The following is a 17,937-nucleotide window of genomic DNA, read 5'->3' on the forward strand; positions in this document are numbered from 1 at the left end:
GTTAATACATTATGCTACATAAAGGCCAGATATAAAAACAATTTATGCCTTTTCTCCAGCGCTGATACAAATCTTCCAGCAAGCTTGTGCTGAAAAGCAGAATCAATATCTATTTGTTTGAGCAGGATGAGCGATTAATGGCAAATTGTTTACTTGGGGTGCTGAGATTGGCTTTGCCGCATGTTGTGCGAGACACATTCACCTGATAAAACATAACGGATTCTAATCTTCAGTGCCACGGCCTTGAATATACAATCAAACGTCCTCCTTGCACAGCAAGTGACAATCGCATGCAAAATGAACCGGGACGGCTCTCAGCGCGCTGCCCTGATTAATCCCATCCACCAATCGCGCTTCAAGTCAGATGGCTTCATCAACCAATCGCACGTGGCATAAACAGCATGCTTAACCAATCCCTGCTCCACAGGGGACCGTAAGTGGTGAAAATCAGTCTTAAATAAGCTTCTCGGCTTCTGTGCTGAATGACTTCTATCATACTTAAAACAAATGCGAGCATGAAGGGACAATGAAAATGGCTGAAATGAGTAGAGTGAGAATATTTGTAAGGCAAACAATCTTTAAAAAAGTGAATAAGGCAAAAAGTCCAGATAGGAAAAAAATTATACTCCATTTAGAGATAAGATTTTCTCTCTCTGTGAAAAAGGATGGGAGAGTACGACCTTTTTATTTTTTTTTGGCTTAATAATCACTGGCTGAAGGAGAAAAGGGGGAGCAGAATAATGTAGTGTTTTCTTTCTCTGTCCCCAAGGACATTTTTTTTATGCTTTCAATAATTTAGTGTGCTTCTCTTGTTCGGTGGTAGCTCCCTTACATCCAGACTCTTTGCAGAGAATGCTATATCATCTTTAAACTCTCATATTCGTCCTCTGCTCGGATGTTTCTTTCTATTCATCAGCCCTTCCTCTATCATTCTGTCTTTTCCCCTGTTTTCAAATTGCAGCTGCAGCATGCACCTGTTTTTCAAAGGATGAGTGTGTGGATGTACATCATTCTGCCCATTAGAAGCTAAATATCATCTTGTTGGAAGGCTTAAGAAAACCCCAAAGTGACCTTCACTTTCCCTCAATGGTGGGCAGAAGGTCTAATAATAACTCAGGTGACAGTGATCTGAAATCATCAATATAAGATCTCACCATAATCTCACTCGCCACAGCCCCTTGCATATCTGCTACAAGCCAAGGTCGGTCAGTACATCTAAATTACACCCTACATTCGACTTCATGCATTGTTATCTGGTTGCTTACATGCATTAAAACACAGACTGTGGATCAGTGACGGAAAGCGAAACATGGGAAGTGCTGACACCCAGAGGATGCTACTCGTCATTGGCATCCATGCTGGCAACAAAAGAACATGCAAGCAGAAAAAAAAGGAGCTTAAAAAAATAAAGAAGAAGATTTTAAATTAATATTTGGTTCAGAAAAAAAAAAAATCTTATCTGATCTCTTTAAAAAAGTTTCTTTAAAAGTCTTTTCTTATTGATGTAGAAATGAAATGGATAAAATCTAGATTTCTGAAAGTGTTTGAGCAAAAAGAAATGAGCCATCCATCATATCACACCTTTTTTCTTTCTCTGTCCGTCTCTATCTGTCCCTCTGATGGCTGAAGCTCACAGGTTTAATCCACTGTTCTATGTGTGTGTGCATTTCTGCTGTCAGTATCCTGCTTAGAATAAATATTTGAACAGCTGTGCTTACACATCTCATTGATTAACCTCACTCCAGGGGCAGGAAACACAACTTAGGTTTGCACCCTTGCCGCTTCACATAATCTTTCCTCTCTTGCGCTGCAGTGCCCAAAATGGTCCACGCAAACCAACATTCAATTAAACAACCAAAAATGTCATACCCATGAATTTTAAAGGGTTAGTTCACCCAAAAATGAAATTTCTGTCATTAAGTACTCACCGTCATTTCGTCCCAAACCCGTAAGACCTTTGTTTGTCTTCGGAACACAAATTAAGATATTTTTGATGAAATCCGAGGGTATCTGATCCACACATAGGCAGCAACAACATTGCACCTTTTGAGGTCCAGAAAGGTATTAAAGACATCGATAAAATAGTCAACGTAACTACAGTGGTTCAACCTTAATATTATGAAGTGACGAGAATACTTTTTGTGCGCAAAAACAAAACAAAAATAACGACTTTATTCAATAAATTCATCTGTCCCCTGTCATAATGCTATGCTATTTTCATTGCAGAGCTTCAGTGTTTACGTCCAAAAGGTGGCTCAGTATTGGTCGGATCTGGTCACGTGAGCAGCACGACGCAGGAGCCAACCAATACTGAGCCTGCGTTCAGACCCTATGGTTCAGATATAAACAATGAAGCTCTGCATTGAAAATAGCATAGCAGTATGACAGGGGACAGATGAATTTGTTGAATAAAGTCGTTATTTTTGTTTTGTTTTGGAGCACAAAAAGTATTCTTGTCACTTCATAATATTAAGGTTGAACCACTGTAGTCATGTTGACTATTTTATCGATGTCTTTAATACGTTTCTGGACCTCAAAAGGTGCAATGTCATTGCTGCCTATGTGTGGATCAGATACCCTTGGATTTCATCAAAAATATCTTAATTTGTGTTCTGAAGACAAATGAAGGTCTTACAGGTTTGGGACGACATGATGGTGAGTGTTTAATGGCAGAAATTTCATTTTTTGGGTGAACTAACCCTTTATCACAGTTATCTGACCAACAGGGCGTACCAATTTGCAACGTTTTGCTTTGAGATATTCGTTGACTTTAAACTGTGGAATAATGTTCTTCTGGCATACTTTGACAGATTTAGTTGTCATTACAGGCTGCAAATGATGTATTTGGCTCTTAATTAAACCTTTTGAAGTGCATAGAACTAGCAGCCGATGTTTTGAAGAATCTGATTTGGGCTACTGATAGCCAATGCCTTCACCAGTAGAGATAGAGATTTGTCATGCCTTCACCAGTAGAGATTTGTCATCACGATAGAGATCATGATGACAAATGGTCGATTTAATGCAGATGTAACCATAATACAAGATAAGGGATTAAGGGGCAGTCGTGGCTGGTAACCCGAAGGTTGCAGGTTCGATTCTCAAAACCAGCAGGAAATGACTGAGGTGACCTTGAGCAAGGCACCTAACCCCCAATCACTCCCTGGACGCCACATCAAAATGGCCGCCCACTGCTCTGGGTGTGTTACTCAATACTCCTAATGTGTGTGCACTAACTTGAATGGGTTAGATGTAGAGGACAAACTCCAAGTATGGGTTACCATACTTGGCCTTCACATGACACTTTCACATGTCACAAGGCAGCAAAAGATTATATATATATATATATATATATATATATATATATATATATATGGTGAAATGAAATCAACACTTTTTAATGTACTAATAATACACTGTAACAACGGGTGTGTGTAGACAAGCAGATGAAGACGAATAACGTTCCAACACACAGTTTAATAGCATACTCCAGACAGATTCAAATCCAAACATGTGGCAGGGTACACACACATACCTCAAAACAAGACTGGACAAAGAACTACAGAAAAGCAGGAACTTAAGTATTGCAGATAACAAGCTGATTAATAATGCACAGCTGATACATGTGAACTCATAATGATGGTGACCATGGAGACGGAAGACAGACGGGAACACAAAGACACATGACAAATGAAAACAAAACTGAAAGTCCATGAAAACTGAAACTAAACTGAACTGAATGTGATATACACGTTTAGTACAAATCAGTATTATATTAATAGGTCCCAACATCCCCGTGACCCTATAGAGGAAAAGCAAATTGAAAAATGGATGGATGGTTATTATCATATAAACATTAATAATATTGTTTTTGTTTCAAGTAAATTTTAGACGTTTTTATAAAGATGTACATTTTATAAGTGGCCTATCATGCTACTATTCATTAAACACTCAATTAATTGCTTATCAATGAGCCAATGAGGTTGTGGCTAATTATGTTATCAAGGATAATAATAAATAATTATAATGAATAATGAAAAATTCATTTAATTATTCACCTAAATGAATAGCACTGGATATATCTAGTAAACCAGCATTATTACTGCAGCAAACTACATTTTTTATTCAACGTGATGAACAAAATATACATTCATAATGGCTGGGGGAGTACAAAGGAACAAAGAAGGGTCTTTTCATTCATCTTATAATAACATAAGGTGTCTTATCTTCCCAGCAAATATGTTTACTCTTCATATATTTCAAAGATGGAAAATACCTGAAAACTAAATCTTTTGTAAAAACAGAGAAATAAGGTTCTGTCCTCTGACAATTACATTTATAGATAAAGAATCTACCCAGAACTATAATTATGTTAAGGAAATATTCAGCATTTTTGTCATCCAACAACATTCCAAACACAATATGATGTCTAGACAAAAAGTAGGCAGTGACTGGACCATTGTTTCCAACCAATAAGAAAATATTTGAATGCTGCAGCAAACTACATTAGTCTAATTGATTTCTCAAAACTGGCAACCATCCAGATGAGATTGTATGTGGTGGATTGTTAATCTCAATTAAAACACAATTATTGTTTTTTTTTTAATTATATTTGTATTCTAATAATATTTGTTAAAATTTGTAAATAACAAAAATGGGCTACGTATATTTACTCAAAATTCACACACACGCACGCACACACACACACAAAAACAAAACTCTGCAAGGCTCTTAGTAGATTTGGGAACTGACACAAAGCAAGTCTAAACAAATTAAACAGTTTGTTCTGTTGTTTCTTCTCTGGTGACGCGATTAATCACATTCTTTCATTGGCTCACTAATGAGCAATAGGCCTAAGTCTTTTTCTATCACATAGGTTCATCCTGGTGACCGTGATGATCACCACTTCTGCTGTCTTTCAATGGTCACACAATGACAATAGCAGTGACTTCTCATCAGCAGAGTGCATGCGCTACAGGATTACTGACTGTGTCAGGTGGGGAGCTCAGAGTCTACACTGTTTACTGATGAGCAAGTAGATAAACAGATCAAAAGTACGACAGAGATATGAATAGGGGTTTGGTTGAATGTTCTTTGGTTGCAGGTGCGGGTCAGAGAAGTCGACGTTTCAATTCCGAAGATGGATGCCTCTCCTCAGCAGGAACAAAAGGGGAAAAATCTAGCTCGAATCAAAAACACCTTCGCTAAAAGGATCAGATGGGCCTCCCACTTTTCACAGGCCCACAGATGAGTGGAAAAATAACAGGCTTTTCTTATTTTCCCCTTGCACATCAATCTTCAGCAGAGAAACATCTGCTCATAAGAGCAAAAGGACGTGGGTGCACATGTGAACACACACACAAACATACACATAAACATGCCATCTTGCCCTCACTTCCATGACTTTCAGCTCTTGGATCAGTGACCACCAAAATGGATCATCACACTGGGGCTGAACACCAGAACAGCATCTAACTGTCCAAAACTCCAAGACATTTACAGAGAAATACATGTATCTTAAATAAGTCTATTCTAATTTTAAATGTACAGTATAGGCTGCATATGAAATTGTAATCTTGATACTGATATATATTAAGGTTGATTAAAGTGTCTAAACGAGTACACATAGGGAAATACAGTATTTAAGTCCGCAAAATCGTTAAAAAGACAAATAATGAATAATAGCATAATCGTTAAACCAGTCAACTGTGAGAAACTGTGTTTTGCTTATAAAAAGCTACTTGAAAGATTCACTTATGAATGATTATAATGAATTTCTTGTGGGTGCATCTTGTAAACATGCCTTAATTTTGCAGCAAGTTAATTTAATTGAATTCTCAAAACTGGCAACTGTCCACTGGTACAAAAATGCAGTCGGACATTCAACAATGCTACTATTCATAACCAGATGTGATGATATGTGGAATGCGAAGTCTATTAATTAATCTCAATTAAAACACAATATATGACATTATTGTAAATGGTATTTAAGGCGGCAATCACAAATCATAAAAGGATTTTGATAAATTATTATGAATAACAAACTAAATCAGAACTGTTTACTTTGAAATTTCCCAATGCAATGTGTCTTTAATTGATGAATGTCCTGACATGATGCGCTGCTTCTGACTGAAATAAAATTATTTTATAAATATCATAAATGGCTTGCTATGAATTTAATTCTTTATATATTTACCTTCTGACCATTACAATAAAGCCAGTTCATTTCTGATCTGTGCCCTAAAAACTGAAATTTCTTTCTATGTGTTTCAATTATAATGTCTTTTAATGCTAAAACAGCCCTTAAAAAGTATTTTTTATACCAATGAATTTATGTAAATAAAATTAACACCTGAAGCTATTAACTTGTTGAATATGAGTGGGTCAGTGTCTAGTAAACTAGCCTCTTTACTCCAAAAGCAGTTACACTAATAGAACGATAAAGGCAGTGTTGCCAAGTCCGTGGTTTTCCTGTGTAATTGGACTACTTTAACACTGTTTACACGGGCTGTTTTTCATGTCCGTGGGTTGAAGCAACCCAAAATAACATGATATTTAGCCCCTGGAATGCTAATTTTACCAGGGGAACCCCGCCAAAAATGTGAATTTTACTCTGCGGAATGTGATTTTTACCGGGGGACCCCCTAAAACGCGATTGGGCTAGTTTTGAGTAGCAATTAGGAGTGTTTTGTTGAGAAAACCTGGCAACCCTGGATAAAGGTGCATCGCAATTTTTTTTTTTTTCCACGTACCCTCGTAATGTTTAATCAAAATAACCTTCTCTCCCTCTTGCAGCGACATCTCTTCTCTGGTGACATGTTCTTTGGCGCAACCTGTCAATCACATGAGATCGCAGCTAATAGCAAACCACAATACAATGATCCAATCAATTCCTGGTAGACAAAAACAAGTCCAGTCTTAAATTTTCTCTTGTTTGAAAAGCAGTTTCACTCTGATATATGTCACATAAGAAAGAAAAAACAATCGCAACTTCCATTTAATGTCGACTTTAAGAGAGAGGGAAAAAAATATGCATTATGCATTGGTTAGTAAACTTGATTAAAACAGCTTTCAGACTGGGGATTTGACAGAGTACATACTGAGTGTCTCACTCTGAGTTAATGTTCCTATGGAAACCACTTTGGTGGCACATGTATGTTCCAGAGCCTTAGATGCATTAGGCATTCCTACATGTCCATCTGTGGTGCCTCTCAAAAGCATGTGGCTTTATCAGACAAATAACCCCTAATCCCCCTAATCAAACCATTCATCTCTCCCCTCTCAATCTCTCCTGCTCACTTTCACTGGGTCAATCTCAGCATGTTAGAAGAGATTTTCTATCTTTTATAGATTCTATTTTGTATGGACTGCAGGTTAGATGTGACTCTAGAGATGTGAGAGGGGGTAATCATACAGAGAGGTCGGGGAGCTCTTTACAGCACTGTTGTCTTTCGCTCTCCATCACAGACACACACATACTCCCACGCACAAACACAACAGGTCTATCTGCAGGAGCATGTGTTCACTAATAAGCAGCTCCCTTGGACTTTTTAAAGCTCATCCAGGGTCAGACACCAATCTGAGGTGTGTGTATATGTTTGTGTGAGTAATTTTAAGCATTTTGATATCACAGTTAGATCCTAGATCAACCCAGATCAATCTTGTTCTTTATTAACAACATATTAAATGAAAGTGGGCATAAAAAGGAAGTTCCAATAGTCTTTTTTTCCCTATTGTGATGTATATCTGAGTGAAACAGCTTCTCAAACAAGAAAAAAATGTAGTCTGGGACTTGGTTTTGTCCATCTGGAATTGTTTGGATGGTTGTGGTTTGCTATTGCTGTGATCTTATGTGAGTGACAGGTTGCTCTGCCCTTGCCAGTAAACACGTCACCAAAGAAGGGAAGAGATGTCATTGCAAGAGAGGGGAAATTATTTTGGTTAAAGATTATGAGGGCACATGAATGTTTAAAAAAAAAATATATATAAATAAATAAATTATGTACACGGACAAATTATTTATAATAAATACTGCAATATCAACTGAAAAAAAAAAAAAAAAGATTTGTCGATTTTGATTTCATGGTGGCTTAAAGGTTTAGTTCACCCAAAAATGAAATTTCTGTCATGAATTACTCACCCTCATGCCGTTCCACACCCGTAAGACCTTCATTCATCTTCGGAACACAAATTAAGATATTTTTGTTGAAATCCGATGGCTCAGTGAGGCCTGCATAGCCAGCAATGACATTTCCTCTTTCAAGATACATTAATGTACTAAAAACATATTTAAATCAGTTAATGTGAGTACAGTGGTTCAATATTAATATTATAAAGCGACGAGAATATTTTTGGTGCGCCAAAAAAATAAAATAACGACTTATATAGTGATGGCCGATTTCAAAACACTGCTTCATGAAGCTTCAGAGCGTTATGAATCTTTTGTGTCGAACCATTGGCTAGTGCTCTGCTCACCTTCCACACTCCGCACTTTCCAGTGAATCATTTTAGGCACAGACAATGTGATTATTAATATTCATAAGCCCAACTGTTGACAACCTCCCCCTTGAAGGAAGATGTGTTTGACTCTTGTAAGTTAATGTTGTATAGATGAAAATATTTTACATTTAAGTAACTTTAAGAGAGTTCTTAATTGTTGGACCTTTGCATTATTATTTCACATATTGTCTTTTTCACAGAAACACTGAATGATCAATAATGTCTCAAGCATCACCTGCATCCTGGAGGCCCACTGCCCTGCAAAGTTTATATCCAACCTGCTTCAGTTTTGATTTTCAAGCGATCCTTAAGAGCTTGATTAGCTGTTTCAGGTGTGTTTGATTAGGGCTGGAGCTAAACTCTGCAGGACAGTGGCCCTCCAGGAGCAGGATTTAATGAGATGATAAAGTTCTGTTTAAGTATGAAAAATGTGCATTTTCATATGCATTTTACTTTTAATTATTAAGGTTCATAAAAAAGTAATTGATTAACTGGTGTGAAAAAATTCAGTTGTTAGGCTTTTCAAATGAGATCATATATAAATGTATCTTAAAAAAAAGAATGTTAAAGTTGTGGTTAACTAACGTCTAAGTTGCATATGTAGCCCCAGGAAAATGCCATTAGTGTGACCGGTGTGTGAAGCATGTGTACCAAACCCCAATTTCATTGGCTGAAGACAGTCCACAACATCACATGTGGAGCACCTGCGAGTATAAAAGGGTATCTGTAGTACTTTGCATCACGGAGTTAACGCTATGGGGAAACAATACCCGCTACGCCCTACGCCATGCTAGCATAGTGCTAGCGCCACTAATGCTGCGTTCCAGGCAGGTTTTTGAGCCCGTAAGTCACGACTTCAAACCACGACTCACGACTTTGTAGCGTTCCAGGCAAGTCATGCCAAACTGCCTGAGTGTAAACAAACCAGCATGGCGGACAATACGGGGCTTATGCTCATTTACAATTATTTCTATCGCCAAGGGTGCTTACTCCTTACTTATTCGAGGGAAACGGAGGAGGAAAAACGGCGCATAAGGCAAGAGAAGCTGTTATACCTTTTTATTTTACGTTATTTTACCATGCACTTGCATAAACACCACATCCGTAGGGGCCGCCATTGTTTTCGCGGGCTATGTGACGTCAGAGCGCGGAACTGGGAGTACATCGATCTAGTATGAGTTCACGGGTGGGAAGTCACGGTTTTGACTGCCGTTCCAGTGCACTTTCACGGGTAGAAGGTTGGAAAAACACAGTAATGTTGATGGCATTCCCCATAGTGTCAACTCTATGATGCAGCATCAAAGTTCCACTTCCAAAGGGAACACACATTTACCAGCTCACTCTTTATGCTGCTCTAGAATAAGTTGTTTGAGATGATTGAAGTGAATGTGAATTTATTTCAGTCTCAAGCTGAGCACACAGTGCGTGAGATTAAACAGCAGTTTGAGAAGCTTCATCAGTTTCTCAGAAATGAAGAAGAAGCTACAATCACTGCACTGAGGGAGAAAGAGGAGCAGAAGAAGCAGATGATGAAGGAGAAGCTGGAGGAGATATACAAACATATCTCAGACCTTTCACGCACAATCAAAGACATGGGGGAGATGATGAAAGCCAATGACATCTGCTTTCTGAAGGTCTGATTTCAGATCATTGGTTGATCACTGATTCATTGATTGAGTTCTTGATGATAAATTGTGTGTTTGTTCTGCAGAAGTTTCCAGTCTCAATGGAAAGGTGAGTGATCTGATCCTATCTCTGGTCTCTCTGGTTCTGATCTAAAGCCACTGCAGTTATGACTCCTGAATGTTCTTCCAGAGTCCAGAGCTCACAGCCGGATCCACAGATGGTTTCTGGAGCTTTGATTCATGTGTCATGTTACTTGGGAAACCTGCCGTTCAGAGTCTGGAAGAAGATGCAGGACATTGTCCAAAACAGTGAGTCTGGAGAAGAGCTGTGCTCTTACACATACAGTGGAAATGACGGATGGGGCTTATATTAAAAATCTTAGCATTAAGTGTGAATAATAATAACTAGGTATTTTATGTTGGCTTGAGAAAGTTTAAATAGTTTTAAAAGCATGAAGTTTGTAGGTTTTAAGGCCATGCTGTCGCTCAGAAACAGATTGCTATGCATTTGCTATGGTGTAATGCTAGCATGTTTTTACATGATCCTGGCATGTTTTAGTATTTTGCTAACATGTTTATAGCATGCAAGCATACTTTAGCAATGTTGCTAGACTTTTCTATTGTTTTAACATGTAGCTAGCCTGTCCTAAGTTAGCTAGTTCATATTTGATACAGACAGACAGACAAAAAGACAAGAGTTACAGTTGAAATGTAGTCACAGAATAATAATAATAATAATAAAGAAAATGTTAATACTAATATTAATAATAATTTCTCAAGCCAACATAATTAGTTAATAAGTCAGACACAATCAATGGTAACAAACTATTTTAAAACAAAATACAGACTATAAGACCCAATAAAATGTAGATGATCAGATGCTGCTGCATATCAGACACATACCTTCATCTACAGCATAAATCTCAACAGATTGAATTGATTTTTTTATTTTAACTTTCCCAAATTTCATTTTCTCTTGATGGGACACAACTGTCTGAATCACATATTTAATGTTTGTAGTTGGTATGATGTACTGTTAAACACTGATAATAAAAATTTATGTGAAACTAATAATAACACTGACAGAGATCAGAGGAAAATGTCTGATATGTTTGATTAATATTAGGAGTGTAATTAATTCATAATAATCTGATTGTGTCTCATCAGCTCCTGTGATTCTGGATCCAAACACAGCTCATCCAGATCTTGTCTTGTCTGATGATCTGACCAGTGTGAGATGGAGTGGGAACAGACAACCACCTCCTGATAATCCAGAGAGATTTGACCTCTATTCCTGTGTGCTGGGTTCAGAGGGTTTCAACTCAGGAACACACTGCTGGGATGTGGAAGTTAAAGAGGGAGTCTTGGAGTAACTACAGCATCAAACCAAAGGAAGGGACGTGAATTCTTCAACACTGATGTCTGGAGTGTGCAGTACGGACTGTCTGAACAGTTTGGCTGTCGTGTTAGACGGAAGCTTGAGAGGGTGAGAGTGTATCTGGACTATGACAGAGGAACGGTGTCATTCTCTGATCCTGTAACTAACACACATCTACACACATTCACAACCACCTTCACTGACACACTCTTTCCATTCTGTCGTTGTTTTGACCCTCTGAGGATCTTACCATTCGATAGTCAGTAAACGTTACTACTGTAGCTCTGGATCTTCCTGCTTTTAATATTTAATCCATATCACATGAATAGCGCTGGGTTTTAATTTTGTGTACCATATGTATTTTTCAAATACCACCATACCGGTCCGTAGCTGAAACTTTTTAACAACAATAAATAACCCACACAACTTACTCTCTTTAACATGGCAAATATCATATAGCCCTATGATTTTCTTGCTGCAGAAAACGTGTACGGAATAAATTAAAAGCAGAGCTGTGCAATGAATCACATCACAATATGGACTAGTGTCTGTGAATACAACCCGAATTCCGGAAAAGTTGGGGCGTTTTTTAAATTTGAATAAAATGAAAACTAAAAGACTTTAAAAACACATGAGCCAATATTTTATTCACAATAGAACATGGATAACATAACAAATAATTAAACTGAGAAATTTTACAATTTTATGCACAAAATGAGCTCATTTCAAATTTGATGCCTGCTACAGGTCTCAAAATAGTTGGGACGGGGGCATGTTTACCATGGTGTAGCATCTCCTCTTCTTTTCAAAACAGTTTGAAGACGTCTGGGCATTGAGGTTATGGAGTTTCTGGAGTTTTGGTGTTAAAATTTGGTCCCATTCTTGCCTGATATAGGTTTCCAGCTGCTGAAGAGTTTGTGGTTGTCTTTGTTTAATGTTGCTCTAAAACCTTTATATACCTTTTAGCATTCATAGTGCCATAGTGCCATGCAAGCTGCCCATACCGTATGCACTTATGCACCCCCATACCATCAGAGATGCTGGCTTTTGAACTGAACGCTGATGACATGCTGGAAGGTCTCCCTCCTCTTTAGCCCGGAGGACACGGTGTCCTTGATTTCCAACAAGAATGTCACGTCTGACCATAGAACTCTTTTCCACTTTGAAACTGTCCATTTTAAATGAGCCTTGGCCCACAGGACACAACGCGTTTCTGGACCATGTTCACATATGACTTCCTTTTTGCATGATAGAGCTTTAGTTGGCATCTGCAGATGGCACGGCAGATTGTGTTTACCAACAGTGGTTTCTGGAAGTATTCCTTTTAGTAATGTCATTGACACAATCATGCCGATAAGTGATGCAGTGTCATCTGAGGGCCGAAGACCACAGGCATCCAATAAAGGTCTCCGGCCTTGTCCCTTAGGCAGAGAGATTTCTCCAGTTTCTCTGAATCTTTTGATGATGTTATTCACTGTAGATGATGAGATTTGCAAAGCCTTTGCAATTTGATGTTGAGTAACATTGTTTTTAAAGTATTCCACAATCTTTTTACGCACTCTTTCACAGCTCTGCCCATCTTTACTTCTGAGAGACTGCCTCTCTATGGGGGCTTTCACACTGGCAGTTTAGTTTGAAACGGGGCACGGTTCGCATGAAAAATCGCTCATGTGAAAGCTGTCATCCTAACCCGGATGCTGACAAGCCAACCGCAGAGGAATGGATGCAACCGCCACAACCGCGATGTTCACGTTTTTTCTGTTTTTTTCATAAAGCCCTTCTTGTTTTACACTTCATGCACATGTACTGAATGTTAAACAAGTTAATAATGATAACAAAAGTAAAGAATGTAATTTTTTCCCACCAAATGGCTCTTTTTTTGTGATTTGCATTGTGATTTGTACAGAGGCTCCGTAGAATGCATTAAACAAGCCTGAACAGACAGTGAGTGATAGAGAGATTGACTGAAGGCCTGTGATTACCTGCGTCTGTCCTTTTTCAGGTAAAGTTTCCTCTCCATGTCTGAAGAGGAAAGCGATATCTTTGTAGTATCATTTAAACGTTTAAGGGTATTTCCCATGAATGGTGTCAGCGCTGGTCAATGCATTGAATCAGTGCCATGGACGTCACTTGGACACACCCCAGTTTCTTGACTCCACCCCAATGTCAAAACAATGCCATAAAGTGAAACGCACAGAAAAGTGAAGCCAAAGAGAAAACGGTATTGTGAACTCACACCTGACTAAAACGCTGATTAAAAGGAGCGTTGTAAATTAATTAGTAGGTGTGACCGTGGAAAATATGTCAAAAATACAATTCGGCTTGAGTTGCTAATGGTCGCCCCAGGTGATGTCCATGCATGTCCTCTCACCAAATCATGTCCAAGTCGCAATATCAAAAGAAAGATATTTTATAAATAATATATTTTGTACAAAGAAAATGAAGTGTATAAAATTAAATTGTCATCATTTACTTACTCATGTTATTCCAAAACTGTATGGCTTTCGTGGAACACGAAAGGAGAGTTCTGAAGGCTTTGCTGTATGGCTGCATGAGTTGAACTCAAAAACGAATCATTATTAGCACCGTTTTTGTGAACCAGATCAAATGATTCATAAAAAAGGAAAGTTATATGTGGCTACAGGAAAGTTATATGGGTGGAACGTCATGAGGGTGAGTATATTGACAGCAGTACTTTTTTTTTTTTTTTTTGCATTGTGACATTAATTTCTTGTCAAAGCATTAATTTCTTCACAATTTTCTTCCAAATAAACATGCCTGGACATTTAACCTTTTTTGTAATTCTATTATACTCAGTGCTAATACTCTCTTTATTGTAATACAGTAATTTTTAATTGCCACAAAACACCTGTTTTCTACAGATATAGAGCTATTAAGATAGTATTAGCCTATTGCTTTTACAAACATGAGGCAGTGTCATTGTAAACAGAGATGATATAGCTGAAACAACTTAAGTCATAAAAGTAAACAATGAAAAACTGATATTCTCCTGAAGACAATGTAACACCCTCTTGGAACAAACACTCTCAAAAATCCCCTGGTAAAAGTGTTCATGAAATAGCGATGAACCCCTAAAGCAAGACAGATGTCTGACAAATTTCTTCTCCCCCATCCCCTGCGAGTGTTTACAATGGACTAGTCACAGTCTCATAGCTAACATACATTCCTAAAACACATATACACACCCAAATGCACACCCAACCCGGGGCGTTTTTTATTATCAAGCATAGAAGCAGTAAAACTGCTTAATTAAACCATTAATATTTCATGAGCTCTGGAGAGCTGTGGAGGGGCCATGATCTAGCATTGGCAACGTTAAGAGAACGAGAGCGAGAGGGTGAAAAAGACAGACCATCCGTCCAGTAGAGATAAGCACTGTGCTTATCCCTCTCACAGCAGTGGGAGCAGTTTTATAAGCTGCACATCTATAAACGATTGTGCCCCTGGTGGCCATACATGCTCATAACACATATACCCCCACACGCAGTGACAGAGTGCCGCCCGCACAACCGTTTACAGCCATCCGCAATGAAATGGCTCAGCATGAAACGGCTCACTAGCGTGCAGGACTATGTGTGTGTATGTGTGTGTGAGAGAGAGAGAGAGAAAAGAAACACAACTATAACAAAACATTGATAAGTTAAATCTTGTTATTGTGCCTGATGAAGAACTGCCGACTATGGGGGCAGTCCATTTAAATTCCTTCGTTTAGCAACATTACAGCCAAGCTATTATGAGCTCCGCTCTCACTTCAAAGCACCTCGCTGAGAAATAACAAGTATGTGCTTTCATCTTGCTTAACCAAAGCTCTCTGAGACACATCGGTCTCGAATAGTGAAAAAGTGCAAGTCATGAGGACAGGATTTTCTTCTCTCTGTTGTTGTCACCTCACACCTCTTTCTCACTTGACTCCTCTTCCATTCTGTCTCTCGAATCCAGCCCATAATCTGTCACTGCTCTGAGCTGCGAGAGATGAATCTACTCATCTCCCATGATGCCTTGCCTCTGAGCAATGGGTCACATTCACACAATAGTCACGCCTTTGGCATTTTAAGATGGAATGCACACTCTCTCCCTCGTGAGTCCCTCTATTTAACTCTCCACTTTCCCTCTTAGGAATCAGAGGGAGGTGGGCCACTTCCACCTAAGGAGGATGTGGGAGGAAGCACATCTCCAAATTGGCCGCACATAAAACGGACAGCCTGCCATTAAGACTGAGCTGGGGATATCCATGAAGCGATAGGTCTTAGAGAGTAGCATCGTAATGATGCACAGCCTGTCTTTCAAAAGTCATCTTTCATTTGCCTTTATATCCTGGCTCCATCCAGTGGGCTCAGCCGGACATTCCTGGCTTGCCTCCCAAGCTCATGATCAATTTATGAGATGTTCACTCTTTATCATGCCCTCCGTCCATCTATTCATCTGCCTTGCTTGTCTTAGGGTCCATTCACATAAGTTCTTGCTGTACATGATTTAGACAGTGTCTTTGACTGTTGTGATGTCACTAAATATATACTGCAGAGCTCAACAATGTGGATGGGTCACTGGCCGCTGAGAATTTTACATACATTGATCTTGTTCATTCATTTTTATGCCTTGCAAGTTTAAATTTTTGGTTTTCTGTTTGACACTTCATGCATTCAGCTGTCACAGCTTTATGTAGTGGAGGGGGAGGGGTTATCAGACTCTGATGTTAAATGACAAAATAACCTTATAAAAATTATACACTACACGGTTGAGTACATAGTGCATAATTAAGTAAATAGTGTATAAGTGATTAGTATAGTGCATCATTTGAGCCATAACTAATGTTATCTAGCTGGCTAACAGATGCGGTTTTGTTGAAATTACAAAAATAATTTGTGATAAGTATCAAGAATGTTGGTAAAAACACATCGGAAGCATCAAGAATGTGTTGTTGAAAATTACAAACAAATATGTAATGTTTTGCATCGGATGCCATCATTTTCCAGCAAAAGTGTGTTTATGCATTTATGGAGTTACATTTAAACACTTTAAAAAATATTTTCATGATTTATCACAACATTTTTTCTTTTGTCAAATCAACTTCAATAATTGAAGTGTGATTCAGATAACATAATATTTTGAGTTTCTGTTAATTAAACCAATCACCTTCATTGTATTAACTCAAATTTTTAATTTCAATGAACTCATAACTTTTACTTTTTACTTTTACTTCATACTTTTTTATGTTAAACCAACAATTCTTTTTTACAGTGTAGCTGTACAATTTTATTAAACAAAAAACTTCATATTCAATGAAAAATATAAATATTTCTACTGAATATATACACTGCTGTTCAAAAGTTTGGGGTTGATAAGATTTTTTAATGTTTTTTTGAATTAAGTCTCTTATACTCACACATGTAGGCTGCATTTATTTGGTGAAACATTTAGTAAAAACTGTAATGTTGTGAAATATTACTACAAATTAAAATAACTCTTGTAATTAACAAGATGTAATGTAATTGTAATTAACTCCTGGAATGGCAAAGTTGAATTTTCAGTAGCCATTTGCAAGCTTCCATGTCACGTGATCCTTCAGAAATCATTCTAATATGCTGATTTGGTGCTCAATAAACATTTCTTATTATCAATGTTGAAAAATATATATTTTTTCTGGATTCTTTGATGATGAAAGTTCAAAAGAACAGCATTTATCTTTTGTAACATTATAAGTGTCTTTACTGATGAATTTAATGTATCCTTGCTGAAGTGTTGCTCATTCAAAAAATCTTACTGACCCCAATCTTTTAAATGGTAGAGTAAATGCCTTGCTAATCTATTAAATTGATCATTCGTTTGTGGTGAGTCCAGTGAAAATGTTGACAGGGCAAGTAAAAATCTGAACTGCTGACTAGTTAGAATGTTCTCTGTATCAGTGTTTCTATATATTATGTATAATGTCAATTTTACTTACATATTCTATATTTGTAAGCAAAATGGACATTATAACGAAAATACACCTACATTAATCTCCATTTCTTTTTTGGAAGGCAAGAACATATCCTGTGAGAATGGCTCTTTTATCATCTTGATCAACTGTTTAACAATCACTCATATCATCCATTACATGCCTTTAGTGCTTTATTTTTTTCAGCCAGTTTTGGACACTGTAAGGTGTGGAAATCCGTCACCCCCTTATGTTTTTTAACTAGCAGAAAAAAGGAAGGCATATAAGGGAAGAAGAAGAAGAAAAAGAAGGAGGAGGAGGACAAAGGTCACAGTGCGATGGGGTGAGTGATCTTCCACACCAATGGCTGTAGGGGTTGAGTTTCTGTGCCACATCTACTCTTGGAAAAGAGATCACATCATAGCTCTGAACTCAGTAACCGGCCCCATTCCCTTCCTAATAATCAATCTCCAAGCGCAGCACTACTGCTATCCCGTGTCACT

General features: G+C 37.9%; 1 protein-coding gene across 15 annotated transcripts in view; it reads right to left on the bottom strand.

Annotated features, from left to right (window-relative positions):
* The window catches only part of adgrb1a (adhesion G protein-coupled receptor B1a), a 100,520-nt gene that overhangs the window by 54,517 nt on the left and 28,066 nt on the right, over nt 1-17,937 (bottom strand). The gene's annotated exons all lie outside the window — the stretch shown is intronic.

This window comes from Ctenopharyngodon idella, chromosome 16, assembly GCF_019924925.1.
Source record: "Ctenopharyngodon idella isolate HZGC_01 chromosome 16, HZGC01, whole genome shotgun sequence".
NCBI lineage: Eukaryota > Metazoa > Chordata > Actinopteri > Cypriniformes > Xenocyprididae > Ctenopharyngodon > Ctenopharyngodon idella.